Source organism: Haemaphysalis longicornis, unplaced genomic scaffold (assembly GCF_048455015.1).
Source record: "Haemaphysalis longicornis isolate Haplotype H1 unplaced genomic scaffold, Haemaphysalis longicornis Haplotype H1 scaffold_2, whole genome shotgun sequence".
Taxonomy (NCBI): Eukaryota; Metazoa; Arthropoda; class Arachnida; order Ixodida; family Ixodidae; genus Haemaphysalis; species Haemaphysalis longicornis.
This window is the reverse complement of record NW_027526295.1, coordinates 244,064,251-244,075,435: the sequence shown is the minus strand read 5'-3', so window position 1 is coordinate 244,075,435 and position 11,185 is coordinate 244,064,251. Positions and strand designations below refer to the sequence as shown.

Below are 11,185 nucleotides of genomic sequence, written 5' to 3'. Positions count from 1 at the left end.
TCTTTGTCCCTGCATAGTTCGCGAACAATGAAACCTTTGAATATTTAACAGTAAAAGTATGTATTTACAATCTGAAACGGAAAGCGAAAGCGCATTCTCGACGGGACCGCACAAGCGCTCACAGATATAAACAGGTGTACTGGCACGCAAAAACTCACACATTAAGAGAGAGAGAGAGAGAGAGAGAGAGAGAGAGAGAGAGAGAGAGAGAGAGAGAGAGACGCGCGCTCAAGTTTGCCTTTCCTTGGTTCGAAACGAGGTTCAGTACTCGACAGGCGACCAGGAAGCGCTTGAGGGGTCCGAAGTCTGCGAGAGATGGCGTGGCCATTCTGTGTGTTATCATCATCACGCGCGTGTGGGGCGCGGCTGCCACAGAAGCGATCGAGTACGCGTGTCCTTGCGTCGTTCGCACGCCTCCGCGTCGTCTGCACAAACAGCACAGCGGGACGGACGGCGACCTCCGTATACGGGAACACGAGAGTGCGTGCGTTCTGACTCTACTTGCGCGTGCTCTTTCAGTCGCGCGCTTTCGCGCGCTAAGTCTCAGTGTTTTGCGCTTGCGTGTCATCTTACCGGCAAGGTGCTGCCTTTCTACCGGAGATGCCTTCATAAATGCAGGACGTCGATTCGACATGTTACCGCGAACACCCTGTGCCGCCTGATGGGGCGGACTTGACTGAGGATATTCATCTTAGTTTTGATCACTTTAAGCCCCGGTGAGTTTCGGCTCATGCTTTCAGCCCTGCGTAGATGTTTCCACAGTTTCGGAAAGGGCCACTCACTAAAACAAAATGTCTCGGGATAGAGGACCACAGAACGCTAATATATTGAGAAAGCATACTGAGCCCCCCTTTTGTGATCACGAATCCCTTATTTTTACATTGCCTGCGTGACCCCCCTACCTAATATCGCTTTCGCGAGGAGCGCTTGAAAGAGCATCAATGCATCGCTTTATTCATCTGGACAACGATAGAATGAACGTTACTAAAAACACCGTAAAGAGACTCTTTTTTGTTCGGTTTTCGAAGTTCATGTTCGACTTTTATGCGTCTAAGCTACAACATGGTAGCAATTATGAATTACGTACTTGCCAAGGGTTGCTCCAACCCTACCTACCCTACCCTATCTGGTTAGGTCATTGACCTAACCAGGTAGGGTACCACATTTACTTGTTTAATCAATGAGCTTTGCTTTGGGGGAGAAAACTTTTTTAATTGTGGAAGCATTACTGCGCTGCTTATAAAATACTTCTTCCATGCGCGTGTGTGTTTGTCTCTCTCTTACATGAGGAGTAGCATGATGATTTTATTGCTCATTAAAGCAAAGGAATCAGCAGTGTATGGAGCGAATTAATGATCCCAAATTTAATTTCCAACCTCTAAATAACACGAAGATATGGAAAGAATGCCGTAGCTCTCTGGCCGAAATTTGTGATCCTTCTCCACTCGAAGCGTACTGCAACGGCTGGAGCACTGCTTGGCCACATTCTTTATAAAGACGGCAGTGTGCGTGAAGTTTTTGTCTTCGTTCTGCGTACTAATTAATGTTTTACACTGGCAACTGTCAATGCGTAGTTATGTAGCGTCCTCGTATTAGGGAGTTATTTTGTCGGCGCGGGTTCATCGCCGCTATCATAGTGTATGCTCTGCCGAGCAAAGATCTGAAAAACAATATGCTTGCGCCGCATTGGGCGGGAACCATAAACACATGCCTCGAACTTTATTCGGTTATTCGGTTATTCTTACCCACGCCGACAACGAGCGAAATTGTGTATTTCTTACCCAAATTGTATATCTTCTTTTAAGGCATCACCGATAGAAGAATAATTCAACATTGCTTATAGATTTCATACCGACAATAAATAGGTTCCCCAGAGGCTGGACGCTTCACGCCCACTATTACGCACAGATCACACATGTTCATGAACGTTTACGATTTACGGGTACACGATGCTTCTGGGTCCTTAACATTTTCCCACCGTAGGGCTGCACAACAAACGTATGAGCAGTTTTAGGTGAGCCCTTTATGAGAAATGTGAAGAATGGGTCCGAAAATGGATGTATTGAATCCACGCAAGAGGTGGGTTTTTGGTGCTCAACGGCGCAAACATGCTGTAGGCATCTTTCGAATCACTCGTGGGTAACAAAATCTTCAGAAGCGCAAGACGTCACAGGACAAAGTACACTATCATGCAGAAAATTAATGCGTTTAAATGATTCGTTAGTGCCAACACTGCCGTACTCAAACACTCGTCTCCGAAAAACGTTACTTACATTACCACAATGGCCACTGCCGTGCCTGAAAAAAAACAATCAGAAAATCACGTGCAAATTTACATTAACTTATAGCCAGTGGTCAGTGGTTGTCGCACCCCCTTTGACAACTTATTTGAGCCTTTTAAATACTTTCGGGCTAACTTTTTCGTTACTCATTGCGTTTCCTTGTGTGTCTGAACCGTTCAGTTGACCAATAAGTTCACTTAACAAAAAAAAAAGAACTTAATTGTTTTAGAGTGCCTATAGTCTGCCATGGAGACTTACTTCAAAGATGCGTAGTCTCCCGTGGAGACTTTTTTAAGGGCAGTTCCATTGCGGTAGATCGCTCCTTCGTGAATTCTTTCAATCCCCTTTCGAGCATTGCTGATCCCTTGAAGAACGCTACAAAGCCAGTCACGCCAGCATGCTATGTAGCATTCACGCCTTTAAGTGGATTCGTTCGGGCAAAGAACCGTTTTCTCACGTACAACCGTCGCCGTTACAAATAATAAACACACTTTGCAGGCATTTTAGTCTTTATAAACACGGCTGCGCCATGCAGGAAGCAGTGCAAGTAAGTTTTTTCGCTGCTCGTTAGACCTAGTGCTCTGTGTCAGGGCGCGGGAACACACGCACATGTGAGCGCATGCTCCCACACCCACACTAATAGGCGTGTGTAGATGATTCAATAATACTTGTTCCTAACTCCACAGCTCCAGACAGTACGTGATTTATAAAACACGCTTAAGGTGTACGCCACATCCACCGGAACGTTCACGCCGATGGAGAGAAACAATTCTTATTAAGCATCCCAGTAGTATTAACGTAAGGGAGATCCTAGGCGTCGCTATTGACTATAGGGAAGCAGTACAGAGTTTCTCTCATAATAAGATTTGCTTGCGCTCGGGGACATAAAAAAGCAGGGGGGACTATTATGTGTACTGTTCTATCGGTTTGCCTTTCTTGGGCTATTTATATCTGCTATCACAATAAAACCAGACGCCAGTTGATAGCGGTAGTCTAACGCCGGTTTCGCTTCTACTAAGTAGGTTTTTCAGAGCGCTTTTTAATTTCAACAGATACACTACAGGTCATAACTGAGGGCCCATACTCCGAAGTCAAGGTGTTAGTTAACGCCTACAAAATCAATTTTTATGGGATTTTATGATGTTCCACTTGTGGAGATCTGTCTGGTGTTGTTGAAGCCGAGAATTTAAAATTCCAGGAACGAAAAAATCATCGTGTGTATTTAAGGGTACTTTTGTGAACTTTGTCATGAAAGAGCAGTTACAATGTATCAATGGCAGTGTCAAAGACATTTTATTGGTATTTCTGTGTGTCAGCGCAGGAAGAAGAGGAGAACGTGGAGGTTTTAGTGTGTGTCCACTCCGGAAAACAAGCCAAAATGAAGAAGACAAAGCAAGCTCACAAAGGGGATTTTCTGAGGCCACGTTGCTTAAAAAATACCAGGGTGAAATTTCGGAAAGAAAGGTGATACTTGGCACAAGAGCCAACTTTCCTGTCTTCTTTTAAACATTGAAAAACGTGAGGCCATAGGTAACGCTCAAAAGTTAGCGAATGGTGGTCCATTCAACAGCAAATTATGGAAAAGTACTAGCAAATTTTCTTGATTACATTCACTTGTTCAGTGTCACCAGATCAATGCGAAATTAACAGCAAACAGTTGCAATGTGGAGTCGTAGCGTATACCTGATGGGTGTGTTCTTGCAGGTCCAAGTCCCAGGCCGTGATTTAACCACGACTTCTGAGAACGTAGCTTGACCAACGCGCCAACATATCTACCGCATTCTCGACTCTGGACGGTCTTTTGGGGCTGTACCCTCTACGCTCCGAGACAATGGACAATCAACCGTTCCTTCCGTATATCCGAACGCGCTTGCATAGAATTGTTGCGTCTAGCTTTTTAGATTCTTTGTCTGTCGATTAAACTTGTACTTATGTTCCATATTCTTAATTTTTTCTTTCTTGTTACAGCTCTAGCTTCGCGATGGAACCAAGCCCAAATATTCAGGTCACTCTGCTTGCCATACTTCCTTGTTCACCCCCTTGCAATTGGCCCAGGAATATAAACAGAATATTGTTGCTGCTAAAATAAACGCTGTGTCTGATTTTATTAGGTGCATCTAATAAAGGACTTCTCATGGAATGGCCAAGCTTCAATCACATGGAATGACCGATGATGTCTATATCTTCCTTACTGGAGCCAAGCAACGTGTATTCGAAACCAAGTCCGCCAACGCTGTGGTCACGGAGAAAGGTATTTTCTTGCTCCGTGGCTGTGGTTTGCCGCGAAAAGTGGAGATCGATGTACGCCTATACGCCCCTTGTGAGGGCAAGCGAGAGTTTTCCCCGACGCGTCAGCCCGTCGCCGCCTCCAAGCTTCAGCCCACGTTGTTGGACAATGTCAGAGCAGAAGAGGTCTTCTGGGGTCAATTCAGCAGTGCCCATGAAGCTGCAAAAAAGAATTTGATAAGACTCAAGATACGTAATCCTGGCATCTTTGTTGGACGACCAATTTCTAAATTGTAACTTTTTAAAGTCCTGTGCGTAATCTGAATGCAAAGGTTTCGTGTTCTATCAAGTACCCGAGTTGAGCTACGTGTCCTTCAAACAAATCGCCCTTCGGACAAGATTTCGTTACCACAAACCCTGGGTCCAGATGTGTGCGCAATAATACTCCGCCTTTTCACTTTATGAATATCGTATTCCAGAATAAGTGCTTTCATGTACATATCTTGGCGTTCAAATCTTTCCTGACTTATCCTGGGTACTGAAAATTAGGCACATTATACCAATGCCCGTTCCTAAGTAAGTTTAGATAAATCTTTTTACGTCTCCATCTGCACAGGCCTAGTAGAATTTATAAACAGAGCCGTTTAAGCTTTTAGTTCCGCTGTGGAGCATTACTAGAAAAATAAGCCCAGCCTAGTGCACGTGAGCGTGCTCCTCGTGAGGAGCACCCGGTGTCGTCCAGTCCTGCGCGTGAGCTTCGGCAGAGTGAGGAGCTTGTAAAAAATACAAAGAAAACACATCGAGCGCATGGGAATGCGCGCTTCGTGAGTAGCCCCCGGAGTCGGCCAGCTCGTCCTTCAAGAATACTCTGCTCAGAGTTTGTGGCATGGCCTCTCGCGTGCTGTTATCCTCGCCATTTCACGGGAGTTTGCGCCTGAAGTGGGGAGCACGGTCGCGGATTTTGCGCTACAGACGGCGAATTTGCGGAGCCGGTTGACGCAGGTTCTAGCGTGTGCTACCGCGTTCCACTTTGTGAGAGATGTGAAAGGCTTCGGACAAAATGATGCGGGTCTGCCAGTCATGGAGAACTTTCAGCGGCAAGTTTGAAAATCCATGTGAGGTGCAATAGCCGGGTCTCCGAAGAAGGGAGAGGGGCCACCAGCCCTGCTGGTTCTCCAGCTTTGCACCAGTAGGGCAAGCTGCGGGGATGTTTTTATAAGTTCCCGCAAAGTTTTGAAACAGGTATACATGAGGAAGTGGGATGCACATGTTCTCTGCTGCAAGCGCTGGCGTTGTTCGCTGCTGAACAACAAAGTATTTACTTTCGCATCTATTTGCAGCTGGAGAAACGATCGATCCCAATCTTCAGTGGCACATTACACCAATTTCTGAGGTGCACCTTTTCTTTCAACTGAGCTCGTGCGTTTTTGCAAGAAGCTCTACCGTAGTAACGCACTGTATGCGGTGGTGCACGCTTTACAGGGATAGACAAGTGTAGGCTTACATTTTGCGATGAGTAGCTGAGAGAAATTCTTTGGAGAAACACTCAAGACCTTCGAAAAATCTTGGAAGACATTGGTCCAAAATTATCAGCGGCCATTATAAGAAATGGACGTGCTACGCTTGCGCACAGGTACGTAGTGTCTTGAGATATCGTGTTGGCATGTAAGCGTGTGAGCGTGAGCACTTAGCTGAAGTGTTAGAAATATTACTTGGGTCAGCTCAATTTGTGCGGTTCTTGGAAAGAAGGAAAACACTTCATCAAAGGTTGATCTGGATTTAATTCAGTAATAAATTAGGCCTTGAAAGTGACCAAAATAAATTGCCGCATTCTATTTTTTATTGGTTAATAATGGGATAAGCTGTGGTTAAACTACCAAATTTCTTGCAAGTAATACTTCTTTCCTTTTTTTATACTAACCCTTCCCACGAAATTTGTTCACTATATTTAATTAACTGGCTTCAGGGCTGTTCAGAGTTCTGCAATTTGATCTCAAGTGCTGTTTTGTTTTCTTCTTTGTTAGTTACTTCTCCCTTACTTTTTCATGCCTATTATGCGGCATGGCCTCGGCCTTGATGTTGGTAAATTTCACAAGTTTTCTCATTTTTGAGGTACCATACATGGGTTGGGTCGCAGTTCGTTGCACCTCAACAAAAGAGGCAACAAATTTTCTTGTCACGGGTGCCGATCAGGTATAACGTAAGTGCCCATTTCGGGAGCTTAGTGGCATTTTGTGGGGATCTTTCCACATTTGTATTACTCCACGAGGGCCAAGAATTACACTTTAATTGAAATTTCACAAAAATTTCTTTATTGCCTTCATAATATTTTTGGCAAATGCTTACTTCAGAAAACTTTCAAAATATCAGACAACTGGAAAGATTATTTCTAAGTTACTGAAATTCACGCGGAATAGCGCATGAAAAGAAACCACAATAAAAGCCTTGTGACATTATTATGCATAAGTTACACATCTGCTGCTTAGTGGTCAGTAGAGATGAGTTACAAGGTCCTATCGGCCTCCTGGGGTCATTTCGTGCTCGTACATTTTGTTCAGGTAGATCATCTTATTACATCTTAATGGTAATTGTTGTCTACTCTGGCAGGAATAATCTTTATCCCGAGAACAGCAGTATAATGTGCAGTCACCACGAAAAGCCAGTGGTAGTACGTTAAAAAAATTATGACAGAAAACTGTGAATAAGAAAATTATTGCCAATACTTACCGACTTTTAGGGCATTCTGATGGCATATGGTTGGGAGCAAAGTATGTACATATTGCTTTTGCCCCACAAAAAACAATCATGTCTGAAAGAGGGCAAGAATCATAAAGAATTGTTTCGCAAGTTCGCAACCCGAATCGGGAAATATTGACAAATGCATTGCCTTGCTCATTGTGTTGATTACGAGCATTTTCCTTGGTGGAAAGCGCGTGCACTTCGAAATCGGAAATTAAAATTATCAACGGCGGAAATATTTGCGCAAAATAAAATGCGATGGTTGGGGTGGCGGTAGAAAGAAAAAATGAAAGGCAGCGAAAATGGGGAAACTGTTTTCCTGCTTAAAACTGTAGTCAAACGCAATCTCTGGGCATTAAGCTATATTCGAGCTTTGCTTACGGTTAAGCCTCGGTACGAAAAGAAATGCGTCCATCGGCTTTCATAACCAAAAACTGCGGAAAAAGACCATGAGCCGTTCCACTCCATCAAGGCGGATGACAAGAGAAGCTGCGCAAGACACGAGACAGAAGCACCACGAAATTCAGGTGCAAGGTGTTCGCAAATTTACTTACCTTGAGTGTTGACGGCGGTCGATCATCCATGAAGAAGACAGTTGCAGCCGCTTTCTGTTCAGCATTCGCGATAAAGTTGGCCTTCCCGGAAGGCGTCCTTGTAAGCCAGAACGAACAGAGCGTATGTCCGCTCCGCACTCGGACCACTCTATCCTGCATGTTAAGTAGCGTCAGTGAAAGAAATCCTTTCTAGACGTTTTTGAGGCGTGTGCAGCACTAGAGAAGAAGTCCCGAGCTCTTATCATAAGGCAAACGAACATTCATGTGTGTTCTATACCTGCGCGGTCACCATCGAAATTACTGGCCTTTTGAATTGTGCGGTGACACACACTAGAACGTTCATTTTGGAACGCCTCCCGCTATAGAACGCCTCGGGGTTCAATGACTCGTGGAGACTCTGGAGTTTTGCTACACGAAAAATCTGCGGTACACGAAAAACGCGATGACGTATGGACCGATAAAAGTTGTCCCCGACGTATCGACATTGCTCACCTGTCTACAGCCGAGAAAATGGGAAAGCGTTGGTCACTTTCGTCACGTGGGCAAAGTATTCAGTGCTCATGCAGAATCGGTTAAACCTTAAGCTGTAGGCCTTCAGATTGCAAGTCGTCTCATTGGGGCGTGATTGTGAAGTGACGTAATTTTAGATAAGTACGCTGATTAAGTTCGTTTTCTCGGAAGAGTTTCATGCCTCATCCCTGCTTGCATAATATATATGTCACACGAGTGAAGGCTACGTCACTCATGCTACAATTGTTCGAGTGAAAAACGAGCCCGGCCGTAGCAAATAGCCCCCGCCATGCCTCACTGAGCGCCGTCACTGTAATTTTCGATAACTTTCCCCTTGAATAACGGGGTATGCACAAGAGTAGACAGCGAGCGCGGTCTAAGGAAGGCCGATACAAATGGGATATCTAATTACGCATAACTAATTCGTGCGGGTAGCTATTTCCGCAGCGATATGTCAGTAACAAAAAAACCAAGGTTTGTGAGTTTTTCCTGTGACAACTCCCACATAAGCCACATGAAAGCTGAAATTGTCCAACAATGTCTGCACAGAGATTCCACTACTAATTCCCGCGACCAGGGGGCGACAGAAACACTTGCATACGCAGAAGGGGGTTCCGAGCGAGCCGTGATCCACGACCGCGAAATTGTAGAGCCCGGGTGAAGAGAAACGAAAGAGGCCGCCTACTCTGCCTATCATCACATAACAACTACTAATAAGTAATTTTATGTCGCAAGTTACGCACCGACTATATTCCGCTTTGACGTCTGCTTTTAGCACGACGATCAGCAGTCTTGAAAATGTTCTAAGAAAAAAAAACTCCACAAAGCAATCCGAACGTCTTGTAAAGTACGGCATGGCATCCTGCAAATTTTTATTTTTATTTCTGAACTGTTTCCTTATTGAGGCCCTTTTTTTGCCTTTCTACCTCTTTTATGCCAGTTCATGTTCGTTCTTTTTGTTTTGCGTACATTGCTACACATTTTCTTCCATAGCCAGAGTGAGTTACATTGTAGAGTGAGGCAGAGGGAGGGGGAGATACAGGGAGCTCTTTAAAGGGAACTGGTGACGTCAGCCCTGCTAGTGACAAGGCTTGCTACGCCAGAAAGGGAGTGATGAGTGGTGAATGACGAACATGATCACCACTACTATGATTAGTGGTGAATGTTGAACATTAGGGATACAGGTGGGAGAAGATAAATGAGAAACGTTAAAAACGAGACTCAAGGGACTGCTGCTACAAGAGTACGTAGATAAAAATAAAATTGAAAAGGATACCGTTAATACAAACTTTGAATCAAAATACAAAGTAAGCGGTGCAAAAAAAGGAAGTACGCCAACCCAAGAAAAATAAATGGATAAATATCACAGCGCCAAAAAGTAGATATCTTGAGACACTTGCACTGTCTGTGATCTAAAGAGATTTGTCCAGTTCTAGGAACCGGAGAAGAACTTTTGTTCTCCATGGTACTGTCAGCACTATTGGCCCAGGGTCCAAGAAACCAACAAAGTTCGAGCCCGCCTCCATGACGTAAACGAGACTAGGATCTCGCTGCAGTTTTTTGCGCTGGAGCGAATCGAGGCCAGCTGCACAGAAAGTGATTAGTAGTCTCACGCATGGGGCAAGTCGGGAAGAACGGTGAGTCGTTCCGACCTATCTTGTATTAAAAACTTCTGGTAAAGGATACGCTAAGGCGGAGACGGTGCAGTACTCCTTCCGACCGCTTGGTGTAGCCGGGAGGAAAACGAGTTCGCAGTGGTGGTCAATAGACTGCAGAGGTGGACACCTGCGGTGAGGGTCCTGCCAGTCCGACATTTGTGCAGTCCATAAACTAGCGAGGATAAGGGCGTTACTGTACTCTCGGGAGAAAGGAAGTTGAGTCGTGGAGCTCAGCAAGTGGCCTGCTGGCGGATGCGTCGGACCTAGTGTTGCCTTGTACACTCTAGTGACCAGGCATCCACTGAAGAACAATATGATGACCTGCGGACAGTGCCTTTGTGTGGCTTTTAGTAATTTCACATACAAGCTGACCGCAGTTGTTGGACAGCTTTGGGAGGGCTTGTAAGGCACCACGCGACTCGAGAAAGATTACCCATTGCTGGGCATGATGTTTGCTCATGTAATGAAGTGCAGCCCTTTTAGCTGCCAGTTCTGTAGCGGTCGAGGATATGTTTTTCTGGCTTAGCTTTCTCTTGATGGTGCACTGGGCCGGCGGGATATACGCGTCGATGGCGGATGAGTCCGCGGTGACCAAGCCATCCGCAGAAACCTGTCTAGTCTTTGTAAGCGCTGAAGATGCACTCGAGTGTAAAGAACTTCAGCGCTGGCGCGGGGTAGCTCGACTTTTTGCTGATTCCGGGAATCGTTGCGCCTATTTGTGGCGCATCACTAGTGGAGCATATTTGTGGCGCATATTTTTGGCGCATCGCCAGGGAATTGTGGCGCGTCGCCAGTATCCACGGCCCCGGGTATACTCTTCACCTTTGGATACTGTCGAACGCTAAGGTATTTGAAAATTCGCCGGCAGCAGGTATCCTACATGCTGTGTGTAGATGTCTGCCAAATGATGCGTATGACACGGAGTCAAGTGGCGCACAGACGTTCGTAGTTTCTCTTGGCGTTGTGGCACTGTGGCGTAAAAGCACCGAGCTTGGCATAGAGTTTCAACCGTCGATGTCCATTTGGGTAGATTTATGCAGGTGCGCATAGCTCTCGCTAGCACTGAGTCTACGACCTTCAGGTTTATTGGCTACCGCTGGTGTGGGGCCGCCAGGGAGGCAGAATGAAAACAAATGCCCAACCAGGAATTAAAACGGCAGTAATAAGGCGAACGTGAACCACCGCGGAAAAAATAAAAAAAGAATGATGCGCGTGA

The 11,185-nt window shown here is 45.4% G+C and overlaps 2 long non-coding RNA genes across 2 annotated transcripts; one reads left to right on the top strand and one right to left on the bottom strand.

Annotated features, from left to right (window-relative positions):
- The first annotated feature begins 322 nt into the window (after positions 1–322).
- LOC144167719 (uncharacterized) lies at positions 323–4,341 on the top strand. Its single transcript, XR_013322099.1, has 3 exons — positions 323–716; positions 3,604–3,746; positions 3,987–4,341. It is a non-coding gene; the product is annotated as an uncharacterized LOC144167719 (long non-coding RNA).
- A 279-nt stretch (positions 4,342–4,620) lies between these two features.
- LOC144167720 (uncharacterized) lies at positions 4,621–7,936 on the bottom strand. Its single transcript, XR_013322100.1, has 3 exons — positions 7,802–7,936; positions 7,236–7,317; positions 4,621–4,728 (listed from the first exon to the last, which is right to left on the bottom strand). It is a non-coding gene; the product is annotated as an uncharacterized LOC144167720 (long non-coding RNA).
- Positions 7,937–11,185: the final 3,249 nt, after the last annotated feature.